Genomic DNA, 13,448 nt, shown 5'->3' on the forward strand with positions numbered 1-13,448 from the left:
AGCCTAAATATTTTTCCTTTCTTGACTAATGTACATATTTCTTTAAAAATTAATATTGGCAGAAATATCAAAAATTTTAAAGTCATTTCTGAGTGAATAGACATTAATATTTAGTTGAAATATTCTTGCTCTCACATAGAAAATATTTATAATTTTATTAGTATAAGTAAAACACTTTTGTAAATATATTTTGTTAAAATATATTTTTTTTTCTATCGCATGGAAAATTATAACACTTTAAGGATATTTTTAAAATATACAAATTAATATTTAAAAACTAACTAACAGATGTTAAACAAAAATTATGAGTGGTCATTATTTTAGACTGAATTTCTGCACTAGGCCTCAACAGACCAGACCAAACCAGAATGGAGTCACTGTGCTAAGTGTCATGTAGTCAAACTGAACTTGAAATGGTTCAGTTAAAAAACAAATAGGCCGGGCGCGGTGGCTCAAGCCTGTAATCCCAGCACTTTGGGAGGCCGAGGCGGGTGGATCACGAGGTCAGGAGATCGAGACCATCCTGGCTAACATGGTGAAACGCCGTCTCTACTAAAAATACAAAAAACTAGCCTGGCATGGTGGAACCCGGGAGGCGGAGCTTCCAGTGAGCCGAGATCACGCTACTGCACCCCGCTACTGCACCCCAGCCTGGGCGACACAGCGAGAGACTCCGTCTCAAAAAACAAAACAAAACAAACAAACAAACAACAAAAAAGGAGATTTGCAGCAACCAATCAGACGGGGCCCAGTTCACCGGAGCTAGCATGATAAGGAAGTCCCCTCTGTTTTGACCCTGTGAGAAAAGTAACTTTGAAATGACCAATCCACCTTTCATTCCTTATTTCTGCTTTCTTTAGCCCTCTTCTGCTTTTAAAGTCAAACTCCTGTGCCCAGTTCACTGGAACACTCATTCTATTCTATAGAATTAGATGTTACCCAATTCTAGAATTGCAAATATAAGCCAATGAGATCTTTAAACTAAATTTGTTGTAATTTTGTTTTTTGACACCGAAGAACACAAAACACCTTTTAAAAAGTCATTTTCTCTCATCTGTAAGTTGTTTTCTACACTAGAAAGGGAGGGATTTAATTGAACTCAATATTTGCATCCTGTATTTACTGCTACAAATATGCAGTAAAATTTACGGTCATGATACATGAAAGCCCATCTCTAAAAGTACTAATGAATATGCATAAGTTATGTGTGTACTGATATGTGTGTATATATATGTTTGGAAATGCAGTTTAAAATATTACTTGTAAGTTACATGACTAAACATAGAGAATTGACAGACAATTCTGATGTAATGAGTTGAAAATGAAGAGAAAAATACGATACAGTGTCAATTAAAATAAAAGTTACACAGTCTTCCTGATATTTGAAAGAAGTTAAAATGATTCATTCTTATTGCTTCTAATTGGAAAGCACATATATACCATTCATGGTCCAAAATTCATAGTCTATAAAATTAATCTCTAAAATGTAGCAGCACAAGTGATTAGGTTGCTCAAGACTGTTTGACAAATTTGCTGAAATCCATTCTGTCGTGTGAATGTTTTTAATATTAACAATTTGAATGTGTTTTTATTTTATACAGATCAGATCATTCCACTGAGTTAGCTTAGAGTGTGAAGTAAGAGCGTATTTTGAAAGGAAATACATCTAGACCTCTCTAGAGGAAAAAATACTTTGCTTAGGGTCAAATACAAAAGAATAGCTATAAATTAAATGGCACCTGCATCTATATATCTATATTATTTAATATAAATGTAGTAACTACAACTATGTACTAGGAACTGAGTTAGATTCCAGAGATTCAAAAGCAAGGTAGAATTCTTGCCTTTGAATATTTCACTGGCTTAACTGAGAAGGCAGACAAGAAAACACACAGTTCAGGTCACTATAAGATGTTTGAGGGCAGTTAATGTGGACTTGCAGACACATGAGTTGAATCTTGAAGTTTGGGTAAAGTTAATTAGCTGATGAATTGGGGGTTCTGATGTGAGAAGAAATTGAGTGAAGGGTTATTATGTAGGGAGGGTAAATATAGATCCTAGGAGAGTGGTTAGATGACAAATCTTGAAAGCCTGAAGTGATGTACTGTCAGAGGGAATGGGAAAGCGGTTCTTTAGTGAATGGCCTTTTCATTCATCAAGTTAGAGAATAAAAACAGTGTGTAAATTTGGGAAAAGGTGAGAAAATTAGTTTAGTAATAGATATGTGGAATTTGAGATACCCATGGAACTTGTGTTCATGGAGTATTGAAAATAATAAGTTAATTTCCTCCTATGATGTCTCTTTGATAAATAAGGAGCAAGAGAGTGAATCCTGATTATGTATAAAAATTGAGGTTCTCTTTAAGAAAAAATATGCAAAATAAATGTGTATAAACTTATATAAAAGTGATGTATATATATAAATAAATATATATAATAAAAATCACATTAGATTGTAAATTTAAGATAGCTTACAAACATTATATCATGGGATCTAGAATAATAACAAAGTTTTGTAAATTAATAAACTGTCTAATGCTTTGTTTTTACATTTTTATACAATTTTAAATAATATTTGTATTGAGGTTAAAAGATGATTTTCTTTTCCTCTAGAATGAATTTTTAAGATACGTTTAAATTGATGATTTATTGGGAATGTTCCACTCAGCTTCACAAGTCATCATTGATAAAGTAAATTTTTAGTATTATTGTAAAATATGTGAAAATCAATATTTGTTTTTTGGTCACAGTCAAGCTGTAAGACTTGCAGGCATTTCAATTTTTTGTTCAATGATTAACCTTAAGTACTCTTTGAATTAATGATATACATTAACCACTGCTATATTAATAACATGATATATTGTGAGTTTTACATATCTTCATTGATGGCGATATTTCATAGAGATTTATAAAACATATACTTTACACATAAACATGCCTGCTGGTTGTGGAGCTGATATAGCCTGTGCTCTACAAGCACAGGAATAATGATAAATTTAATATCATGTAACTTTCATCAATAATAAAAATTTATAATTGTTTATACAGCATTGTTAACTGTATTCCAGGAAGAATAATGCTTCTGTTTTGATGAAGCATTAAAGAGAACTGAATGGGATGGTTAGAAGAATTTTCCACAGATAAGCTTTGAGCTTTGTACATTTCAAACCTCATTTCTCCCCTACTATACACATATTCTGTTAACAGGCAGGCTCTGGACCATTTTTATCAAGACATGTCTTCTGGATCTTTAAATTTATGTCAGAAAACCAGTGTAAAGTCACACTGGGCAGTGGGGATATGCCTGGAAGTGATTTTTACACCAGGAGAACTAGCAATAACAACCATACACAAAATGATCAGTGAACCACATATTATAAGCCTCAGAATTCAATCATGTAATTGGATCTCATCCTCTTTTAGTCAAATCCTAAAATGCTCATGCTCATTCCAATGCTACTAGTCACTAGGTAAAGTATGATGAAAAAGGAGTTGGAATGGAGACAGAAGTCTTTTTTTTTTACTGTTTTACTTTTATTTTTCCATATTGATGCCCAATTTTTCTAGTTAGTACCAATACATATACAGGGCATAGGGGAGGGCTCTTAATTATCTTCCATTGATATATTTGCCTCTCTATGCATTACTACTGAGCTGGCTTAACTAACGTTCTTCATAAAAATTCTTGTAGTTAAAATATCCTCTTTTTAAAATATTAAAAACTCAAATGAGAAAGGCAATACAGCCACATTGCTAAGATCCTTCCTATAGTCTTGAAAGGAGTCCTTGCAAGGGAGAGACACCGAAGTTGAAGATTCCTTGCCTTCAAGAGCATCTGCTTCTGTGCACACATCTTACTATAGCGTAATACTGGTCAGAGACCATAATTTAAAATATGACAATTACTCGGGAGACTGAGGCAGGAGAATAGCGTGAACTCGGGAGGTGGAGCTTGCAGTGAGCTGAGTGATCCTCCCACTACATTCCAGCCTGGGTGACAGAGCAAGACTCCGTCTCAAAAAAAAAAAAGGATAACTTAATTTCACAGAATTCTAACTATAGGCATAAAGGTAACTAAATGGAAAAAATATGACTCATCAAGAAGAGATAAATAAAAGTAAATAATTTAATTGGAGAATAAAACATTATGAATTCAACAAACATCTGCCATTTTCAGGAAATGACATGTACATAATTGAAGATTAGTATCTTAGACACCAAGATATTTATGATTTTAACAGTTGCAAATATAATTTGTATCAATTTTATCAAATTTATTATATCCCAAATCCAATTATCTGTCTTTTCGGAGTGTGTTTATTAGGTTAAACTCGTCTTGATTACGAACAACATTGTTATCCAATAATATAATTCAAGTTGTAGATTTCTATATGCTGATTACCTCTATATTAAATTATCTTAAACTTTTATGCTCCTTGAGTTGCAGATTTTAAATAGAAGAGGAGGGTATATATAAGCAGGAAAAGACTGGCTGAAGGAGTGTTGTCCAGAGAGATTTTTACAGGACTTTATTACTTGAGTTACCTAAAACTTGAGTCATTATTATTATTATTTTGGTACAGAAGGTTCCTGGGTGACTACTGAATCAGTAGAATAACTGAATAATTTATGTGTGTGTGTATATGTGTATGCATGTATACAAGCAATATGATAACTATGGCTTTTATTTTAATTATTAGAATATTAAAATTTCTTTGGATGTGATTATAATTGATGTGAGCAACCAATTTAAAGCACAATTTTTATCAATCAATTCATTACTTTATTAGAAATCATGTTTTTGCCATGATAGTGTGCTTCACCAAAACCTATATTCAAATTATTAAAACAGAAGGAAATCATTGTATCAGTAGTGCTAAACTTTTATACTGATTTTATGAGAGCACCATCACTAATATCTAATGTCTCGCCCTCATCCAAATGAACTTCCAAAAACTTCATTTAGAGTGCATGAATTGAATTCAAATCATCTTTACAACAAACAGATGTTTCATTTAAAACATTCTGATCACTCTGATATAAAAATGGCATTACTTGATCTTTTGGAAAAGTTCTTCTGCTAATGGAGTCAAGATATTAACAGCTATAACTTCATTAATAATACACATAAAGAAACTTGGAATTGAAAATGAACACTAATTTTGAAAAGTCATTTGATCTAAACGAAAAGTCATGCTTCAAAGAGTGATATGCAAAGGGACTTTCTGCATATTAAATGATTGCTTTGGGGCAGAGAATTAACAATTAATTTTAAAGCAGATGCTGATGTTTCTTCAGCATAGTTGTGTTTACTGATTTCTGCATAGTCAATGATATCACTAGCGCTCTCATTGCAGATGGTAAATGTTCATAAATATTTCACACAGATTATGTATTCATCAACTCTTTAAGAAACAGAAATTGAGAACTATTTTTGTTTTGAAATTCAGATTATTTTCATTTAAAAGACATTTTATTTTTAAGCTATCTTTTGCTGAAAAGTGTTATTGCAAAATAAAAATCTATTATAAAAGTAAATATTTATAAACTATATATTTAATGAAACATAAAACATTGAGGAAGTATATTCAAGCCACTCACTATACGTTCTTGGTAAAACTGCTCATGCTCTTTTTCTCACATACATTTCATGAACATACTAACCTATGATTTGTCAATATCTCCACAGGCATTGCTGATTGGCATATTTGTGCCCCTTTGCAACTCTCAGAGAGCTCCGCGACCCAGACCACAGCATAATGGACTGGTATAAAAGGGATACCAATTCTTCAAAAGTTGTCACTTGTTTTTGTGTTTAAAAAACGTTGGAAAAGAGTTTATTTTTGGTCACATTTTAGGTATAATGATTATCTATTAAAGTAAGATCTCTGTTCCTTGGACGTGTGTCTTACACATTACAAGAGGATAACATAGCAAAAGCTGGATTTAGAAATTGGAGGGTTGCCAAACACATCATCATTCTTTATTGCAATGCATTTATTAATAGCAATACTTAAAATACAAAAGTCCTGGGCAGATGCTAAATTGGGACAGATGCCAGGACACCAGAAATAACCCCAAAGAGTCTTAGGTAAACCTAATTATTATGGTCACAGTAATCCTAAAACCCTGTGTTAACTAGTGCTTCGTACCTTTCTGACATCCGACTGCCCGTCACTCTGTTCTAGTCTCCCTGGCCTTCTTGTTAATGTTTCCCAAACTTGTACAATATTTTTCAGTCGTGATGCTTTTATGCATGCTGCTCTCTCTGCCTTAAAAGCTCTTCTTCAAGATGACAATGAGCTACCTCCTCATCTTCACATCTATACTCAACCAGTCCTTCTCTGTCCACCTCATTTAAAAGAACAACCACAGAATCCTCACCAACAATGCACACTCCTTGTTCACATTCCCTGCTAATATATGTATATTTCACTTGTTTGTTAGTTTAATATATGTTTTCCATCACTAAAATATAAGGCTGTGAGGGCAAGAGTTATTATCTGTTTTGTTCAGAGTAGATTGGCAGTGATAAGATTGTTCCTGGTATCTGGGAGCCACTGAATAAATGTTTTGAATCAATTTATCTGGTATGGGTTGTCTTATTTTTACTTATTGGTAAGCTATGATCATTTAACTGCCTGGAGCTGGAGGTAAATTTGAGCCAGTAATTTTACTGTGTATGCTTAGATAACAGTAAATGGGAGGATATTTAAGTTAAATATGTTATTAAACACTTAACTCCTATAGAAAAAAATCAGAAACAGATTATTTTAGTTCATTTGTGCTGCTACAAGAAAATAACTGAAACTGGATAATTTATAATGACAGGTATTTATTTCCCACATTTCTGGAGGCTGAGAAGTCCAAGATCAAGACATCAACTGATTTGTTGTCCAGTAAGGCTTATTATCTGCTTCAAAGATAGTACCTTCTTGATGCATCCACTCATGGCAGAGGGATGAATGCTATGTCTTCACATGGCAGTAGAGAGGGAAAGGAGAGAGCTAGTTCCCTTGAGCCATTTTATAAGGGCATTGATCCAACTCATGAGGGTGGAACCCTCATAAGCTAATCATTTACTCATTGCTCCACTTCTTAATATGATTGCGTTCATGATTAAGATTCAACATAAATTTTGGAGAGACACAAGTATTCAAACGATAGCATTCTGCCTCTGCTCTCCCAAAATTTATGTTCTTCTGTTATGTAAAATACATCCATTCTATCCCAGGAGCCCTAAAAGTTTTAACAATTTCCAGTATCAACTAAAAAGTCTAGAGTCCAGAGTCTCCTCTCACCATCATCTAAATCACATAGGGTTACCACTCAAGGTACAATTTATTTTGAGGAAAATTCCCCACCAGCTGTGGGCCTGTGAAATCAAGCAAGTTAGGTCCTTCCAAAATACAAGGTGGATGATAGAATGGACAATACCATTGAAAAGGGATAAATAGGAAGGAAGAAAGGATTAACAGGTCCCAAGTAAGTCCAATGCCCAACAAAGCAAACAACATTAACTCTTAAAACTGGGAAAAACAAAAACCAAATAACCTGCTTTGACTATGTATCCTGCCTTCTGGACACACTGTGCAGAGTTTAAGCCCCTAAGGCTCCAGAAAACCCCATTCCTTCCGTGGCTTTGCTGTGTGAAGCCCACACTGCGTTTCTCACATGTTAGAATTAAATGCCGACAGCTCTCCCAGGCTGGCTTTACTAGCCTGGAGTCTCAGAGGTGGCCCAGCCCCCATAGCTCCACTAGGCATTGCCCTAGTGGAGGCTCTCTGCAGGGGCCTGAACCATGTAGCAGTTCTCTGTCTGGGGCTTGGGGATCTCTAGGACCTCTCCATCCTTTGAAATCTAGGCAGATGTAGGCATGCCTTCTCAGCTTTTGCACTCTGTGACTGCAGAGTTAGCACCAGCCGGACGCTGCCAACTTTTACCACCTCTGTCTCCTGAAGGGTGGCCCTGGTTGCACTGAGGCTCACTTTAGCCACAGATGGAGTGGCCCAGGAGTGCTGGACCAGAATGTATTGAGCAGAAACTTGAGGCAGCTCTGGGAAGTGAGCCCTGAGATCCCACAGGTGCTCTGAATCCCTCCTTTGAAGCCTTTCCCTCCTCAAGACCCTGACACTATGGGCCTGTGATGGGAGTGGCAGCCTTGAAGATCTCTGAAACATTTTCAGGGCCACTCTTCCATTGTCTTGATGAATAGCATTCTGGATTCCTTCTAGATATACTAATCTACTCATCCAACTTTCACTGGTGACACCCTTGGTGTTTTGTTGTGAACATGCTTTCTCTTTCTTTACAAACTGGTCAGCCTGAGAATTTGTCAAATCCTTAATTTTTGTTTCCCTTTTGATGACAAATTCTGTTATTAATTCATTTCTCTCTTCTCACATCTTACTATAAGCAGTCAAGGGAAGCCATGCCACACCCTCAATACTTTGTTTAGAGGTTTCTTTTAACAAGTATCACACTGTGGTATTTCATCACTCTCAAATTCAACCCCCCACAAAACAGTAGGACATGGATAAAATTTGACCAAGTTCTTTGCCACTTCATAACAAGGATTGACTTTCCCCTGGTTGCGAATAACTTGTTCCTCGTTTTCCTATGAAACCTCATTACAATGGCCTGTCTTATCCATATTTCTAGCAACATTTTGTTCACAACCACGTAGGTAATCTCTAAGACTGAAGCTCTCTCTATGGTCTTCTTTCTTCTTCTTCTCTCCTCAACCTCTCCTCCTTCTCCTCTACCTCCTCTTCCTCCTCCTCTCTCTCCTCTTCCTCCTCCTTTCCCTCCTCCTCTTTCCTCTTTCTCCTCCTCCTCCTCCATATTGTAGCCTCTACCCATTCTATAGCACCATCTACGTTTTTAGGAATTTGTTACATTAGCACCTCAATCCTCAGTACCAATTCTGTCTCAGTCCATTCTGGCAGCTATAACAAACTACTTTAGACTGTAAAGTCTAAAAGTCCATAAAGGGTAATTTATAAACAACAGAAATGGTTTGATTTCACAGGGGTACAGCAGAAGAGCAATTTAGCTCAGGATGGATCCTATCTTGAGTCTCATCCATATCTGATTTAGAAGATACTTAGATGAGACTCCGGATTAGAGATTTTTGAGTCGGTATTAAAACAAATTAAGACTTTGGGGGCTATTGGGATGGAATTAATTTAATGTATCTGTATGTAAGAAGAACATGAATTTTGGGGGATCCAGTCCAGAATGCTATGGTTTGAACATTCATATGTCTCCAAAATTAATGCTTAAACTTAGTGCCCAATGCAATAGTATTAGGAGGTGGGGTACTGAGGATGCGATTAGGTGATGAGGACTCTGCGCTTATGAATGGGATTAGTGCCTTCATAAAGGGGCTTGAGGAAACTAGCCAGCTGTTTTTCTACCCTTCTGCCTTCTGGGGACTCAGCATTAATTCCCTCCAGAGGATACAGCAAGAAGACACCACCTTGGAAACAAAAAGTGAGCCATTAGCAGATACCAAATCTCCTGGTCCCTTGATCTTGGACTTCCCAGGTTCCAGAACTGTGAGAAATACATTTATTTTTATTTTTTGTAATTAGCCAGTCTAAGGGATTCTGTTATAGCAGCCAGAACAGAATAAAACACAAGTTAAAGCACATACACAAATATGAACCGGGCATTTTAAATGGCCAATTCAGAACGTGTTTGTTTCTTTAGAGTGTTTCAGCAATTTTGATAGGCAATAGTCTTTAAACAGTGACACATAGATCTCTAGTCTAATTGCTATTTGGCCTTTGTTGGTGAGAGAGATAATAAAAATTAGACTTTTCAACATCTTTAAAATCATAGTGCATTTGTGGATGCATGTAAAAGGTGACTAAAGCCTACTATGACTCAAGGGGGGAATTTGTGTGAAAGACAAACAATTACGTGACTTTATTAATTGTGGTAACATATTTTTGTTACTTTTATTAATCTGTAGATCTTTAATTTAGAAGCATGAATCGATTTTCAAACTCTATCACTCCAGTGACCAATGCAGAATCAGAATTATGCTTACACATTTAATTGGGGGAGAGCTTGCAGAATCATCTGCATTTTATTTTATGATTAATCATAAGAAGGACAGAGTTGAGTGCTTCACTTTTATATTAGTAAAGAAAAATTTTTATTTTTGAAATTTGCAAAAGCACTCAATTAAATTTTGATGAACATTTCCTTAGCCTTTTGAGGATTCTCTTCATTTCTGTGTCATAATTTCATAACAAGAAGCATATGTAAAAGGTCATAAGCTCGGATTCAAGAGAGATTTTACTTAAATAAAATATGGTAGAAATTTGGTTATATAAAATGATATTTTAAATTAAGAAGGTAATGAAATCTGTGGAGTCTGTTACGCATTTTCTAAATTATACATTTATTTTAATAGGAGAATGTATTCCAAAGTTTCACTATAGAAATATGCATGATATTTGAAATATGTAAATCTGTAGGTTGACTGTTGCATTATAGTTTTAAAATATGTGTCTTTTGTATTTAGTTCAGGTAGATAAAAGCAAAGATTTCTAAGAGCAGCTTTCTCACAAACAATTAATTATTCTTAATTATCCTGATCAATCTGAAAAATAATTTACATATTTTAAAGTTAACTTGTATTTTATTTCAATTCAATAAGTACTTCCTATTTCTCGTTTAAAATTTTAGAAATAATGTGAGAATAGGCCATCTGTATTTTCATGAAGATTAGACTCAGAAGGGGAAAAGTAATGTCACAAGTATACAAAAAACTTGATATGAACTTTTCATAAGTCACATTAACATGTGAAGTTGGTGTACAGCTAGAGTTATACATACTTATTTTAATGTAGTGAAGGAAAACATATTGCTATGTAAAACCCAAGAGTAATTTATATTTTATATTTCATCTCTTCTAGCTAACCTATACCTCCAAATAATGTATTCAATTATATCACAACATGTTCCATTAGGAAGGAAACAATGATTTGAAATAGACTATTGTTTCAGACACCTTGAAACAGAATAGTCAGGATCAGGGAGAGATGATTTATATAAAGAGATAGAATGGAAACACATAATACACACCCATTTCTGTTTTAAAAATAATTAAAGATAAAAATGAAATGCCCAATAAGTTTCAGTATTTGCCAGAAAGTTTAGATTAGGAATAGTTTTAGTTCAAGAAAGTTATTTCCTCTTATAAACAAAGTTTTTGAAAAAAAAATAAAGTTGGGATAAAAGAAGAGTTGTATACCAAAATCATACATCAATCTGGTATGGTAAAAAGGAAAAAAAAATTTAAAAGAATTTGGAACAATGAATAACTGCAGGTTTAAAGTGATAGATAAAATGCATACTACACTTAAAAGAGTATGCATTCAAAAAATCTATTGTTAGCATTGGAAAATTAATAAACTAGAAACGGTGATAAAACTAAAATGTATAAATCACCAAGGGTATCAGAGTAATAGGGAGACTTTATGAAATAGAGCAACTTCTAAAGCCATACATTAAAAGGGAATCACTGCAATAGGACACTCTTAGCATGATGAGGGGCAATACAGCTAGAAACAGGGTTGGGAGGAGATCAGTCACTGGGTTCAAAGAAAGGACAACATCATAGCCTGGTCAGAGTCCCCATTCTGAGCAACTACCTGTGGCATTTGCCTTTAGGATAAACGAAGACTAGCTCTCTAATAGAAGTCTGAGTCTGACACTAGGGATGCAGTGTGGGCATCAGTATCAGAGGCAAACAGGACATTCTCATGGTGATCAAGATGAAGCTAAAAGTTCAACACAAATCTTTAACTTCACTTTTTAAAACAAACTTTTGACATTGAATATTTTCAGCCAGGCAATTCTACCCATAGCCACTGATTCCATAAAAATATTTGAACATACTTTCAAGAATATGCAGATAAATTGATAGATATTGATGTAGTATATTTGGTAATAATTGTAAAACACAGGCAATCTAAATATTCATCAGTAATGTGATGGCCCACATAATTATGGAATATGCAGCAGTTAGAAAAATGAAACTGATCAATATCTACTGAAATGGAACGATGTGTATCACCTGCTTTAGAGTACAGAAAGGAAGTTGCAAGCCAATATAAATTCTATATTCTGTTATGTAAAAAACTATCTACCTATCTTTCCAACATATGTGTGTGTGTGTGTGTGTGTATAAATATAGTATAGATAGACAGGAATATGCTCATTTACATGTTTGTATTAGATTGTTTGGTAAGATACACCAAACAATCACTCCTAATCTCTGAAGAGTAGTAGTGCTCAAAGTGGGACTGTTAAATTTTTTTCTAAATAATATTTATTGTAGTGTAGGCTTTTTACAGCTACATATATTACTTTCATTTTTAAAATATGTTAAGATAGAGCAGAAGATAATAGGATGCCTAGAATTGAAAGAGTAGAAGGAAACATGTAGTACGTATTTAAAGGGTAGTAGGAAAAACGTGAAATGAGAGAACAGGGCTAAAATCAAATTTATTCCAATGTATTTACATAGAGCTACACAATAGTCATGTTTTTATTAATTATTAATTCATATTTGTACAAATAATATGGATAATAAGCCACATTCATTGAGGACATGCTATGCGGTAAGCACATTGTTATTTGCTTCATAGGCATTATCTCATTTAACTTCACAACTATCCTACAAGGCAGGCACAAATGCTCATTTTACAGATAAGATAATGAAGTCACACAGAGGTTAAACTATAAGGCTTGTAATTAGCAGAGCCATTTGACCTCTTGTTTAACTATGAAATACAGGAAAATCCTGGATTAACTTAGTTTGATTCAACTTACAGGGGTCTTGGAATGGCAACAGTTTTGAATGCACAATATCCTAATTCTACAGAAGAGCTACTTTTTTGAATTCCAGAGAATATTAAAGGACAAGAAAAAGAGCCATTCTGACTGAGCTTCTGAGTTTACAATACTTTACTTTTGCTTGGCTTTATCTATATGGGGACTTCCTGGATGCAGCCAGCTCACTTAGCCAACAGTCTGATCATGATCCTCTAGATTCTGGAGTGTGGAGCTTGACAAAGACATTGTTCTGAACTGAATTTCTGTGGTGAGCCTGTCATCTACAGGAAGGAGGTTCTGCAGACTGCTGCTCAGCATTGGGAAACTGATCCCAGACAGCAGGCAGCAAAGCAGTAGAAGAAAGAGCTGAATATAATACTGAAAGCTATGCTAATTAATTATACTTTATGAATGTATTTTTTGTATCAGACACTATGGTACAAATTTTATTCTGAGTTTTTAAAAGCGTACAATTAAAATATTTGGTTTCTGGTTCCTGAGAATGAGATGTAAGACTTATTTTAAATCAACGGCTTTTTAAAAAAAATATGAAGCATGCATAAAGCTTATAGAGCTTCTGTCCACTTCATGTG

The 13,448-nt window shown here is 34.5% G+C and overlaps 1 protein-coding gene across 12 annotated transcripts in view; it reads right to left on the reverse strand.

Annotated features, from left to right (window-relative positions):
- DGKB (diacylglycerol kinase beta) overlaps window positions 1-13,448 on the reverse strand; it is an 808,853-nt gene that overhangs the window by 439,199 nt on the left and 356,206 nt on the right. The window lies entirely within an intron of this gene.

This window comes from Papio anubis, chromosome 4 (genome assembly GCF_008728515.1).
Source record: "Papio anubis isolate 15944 chromosome 4, Panubis1.0, whole genome shotgun sequence".
Lineage (NCBI taxonomy): Eukaryota > Metazoa > Chordata > Mammalia > Primates > Cercopithecidae > Papio > Papio anubis.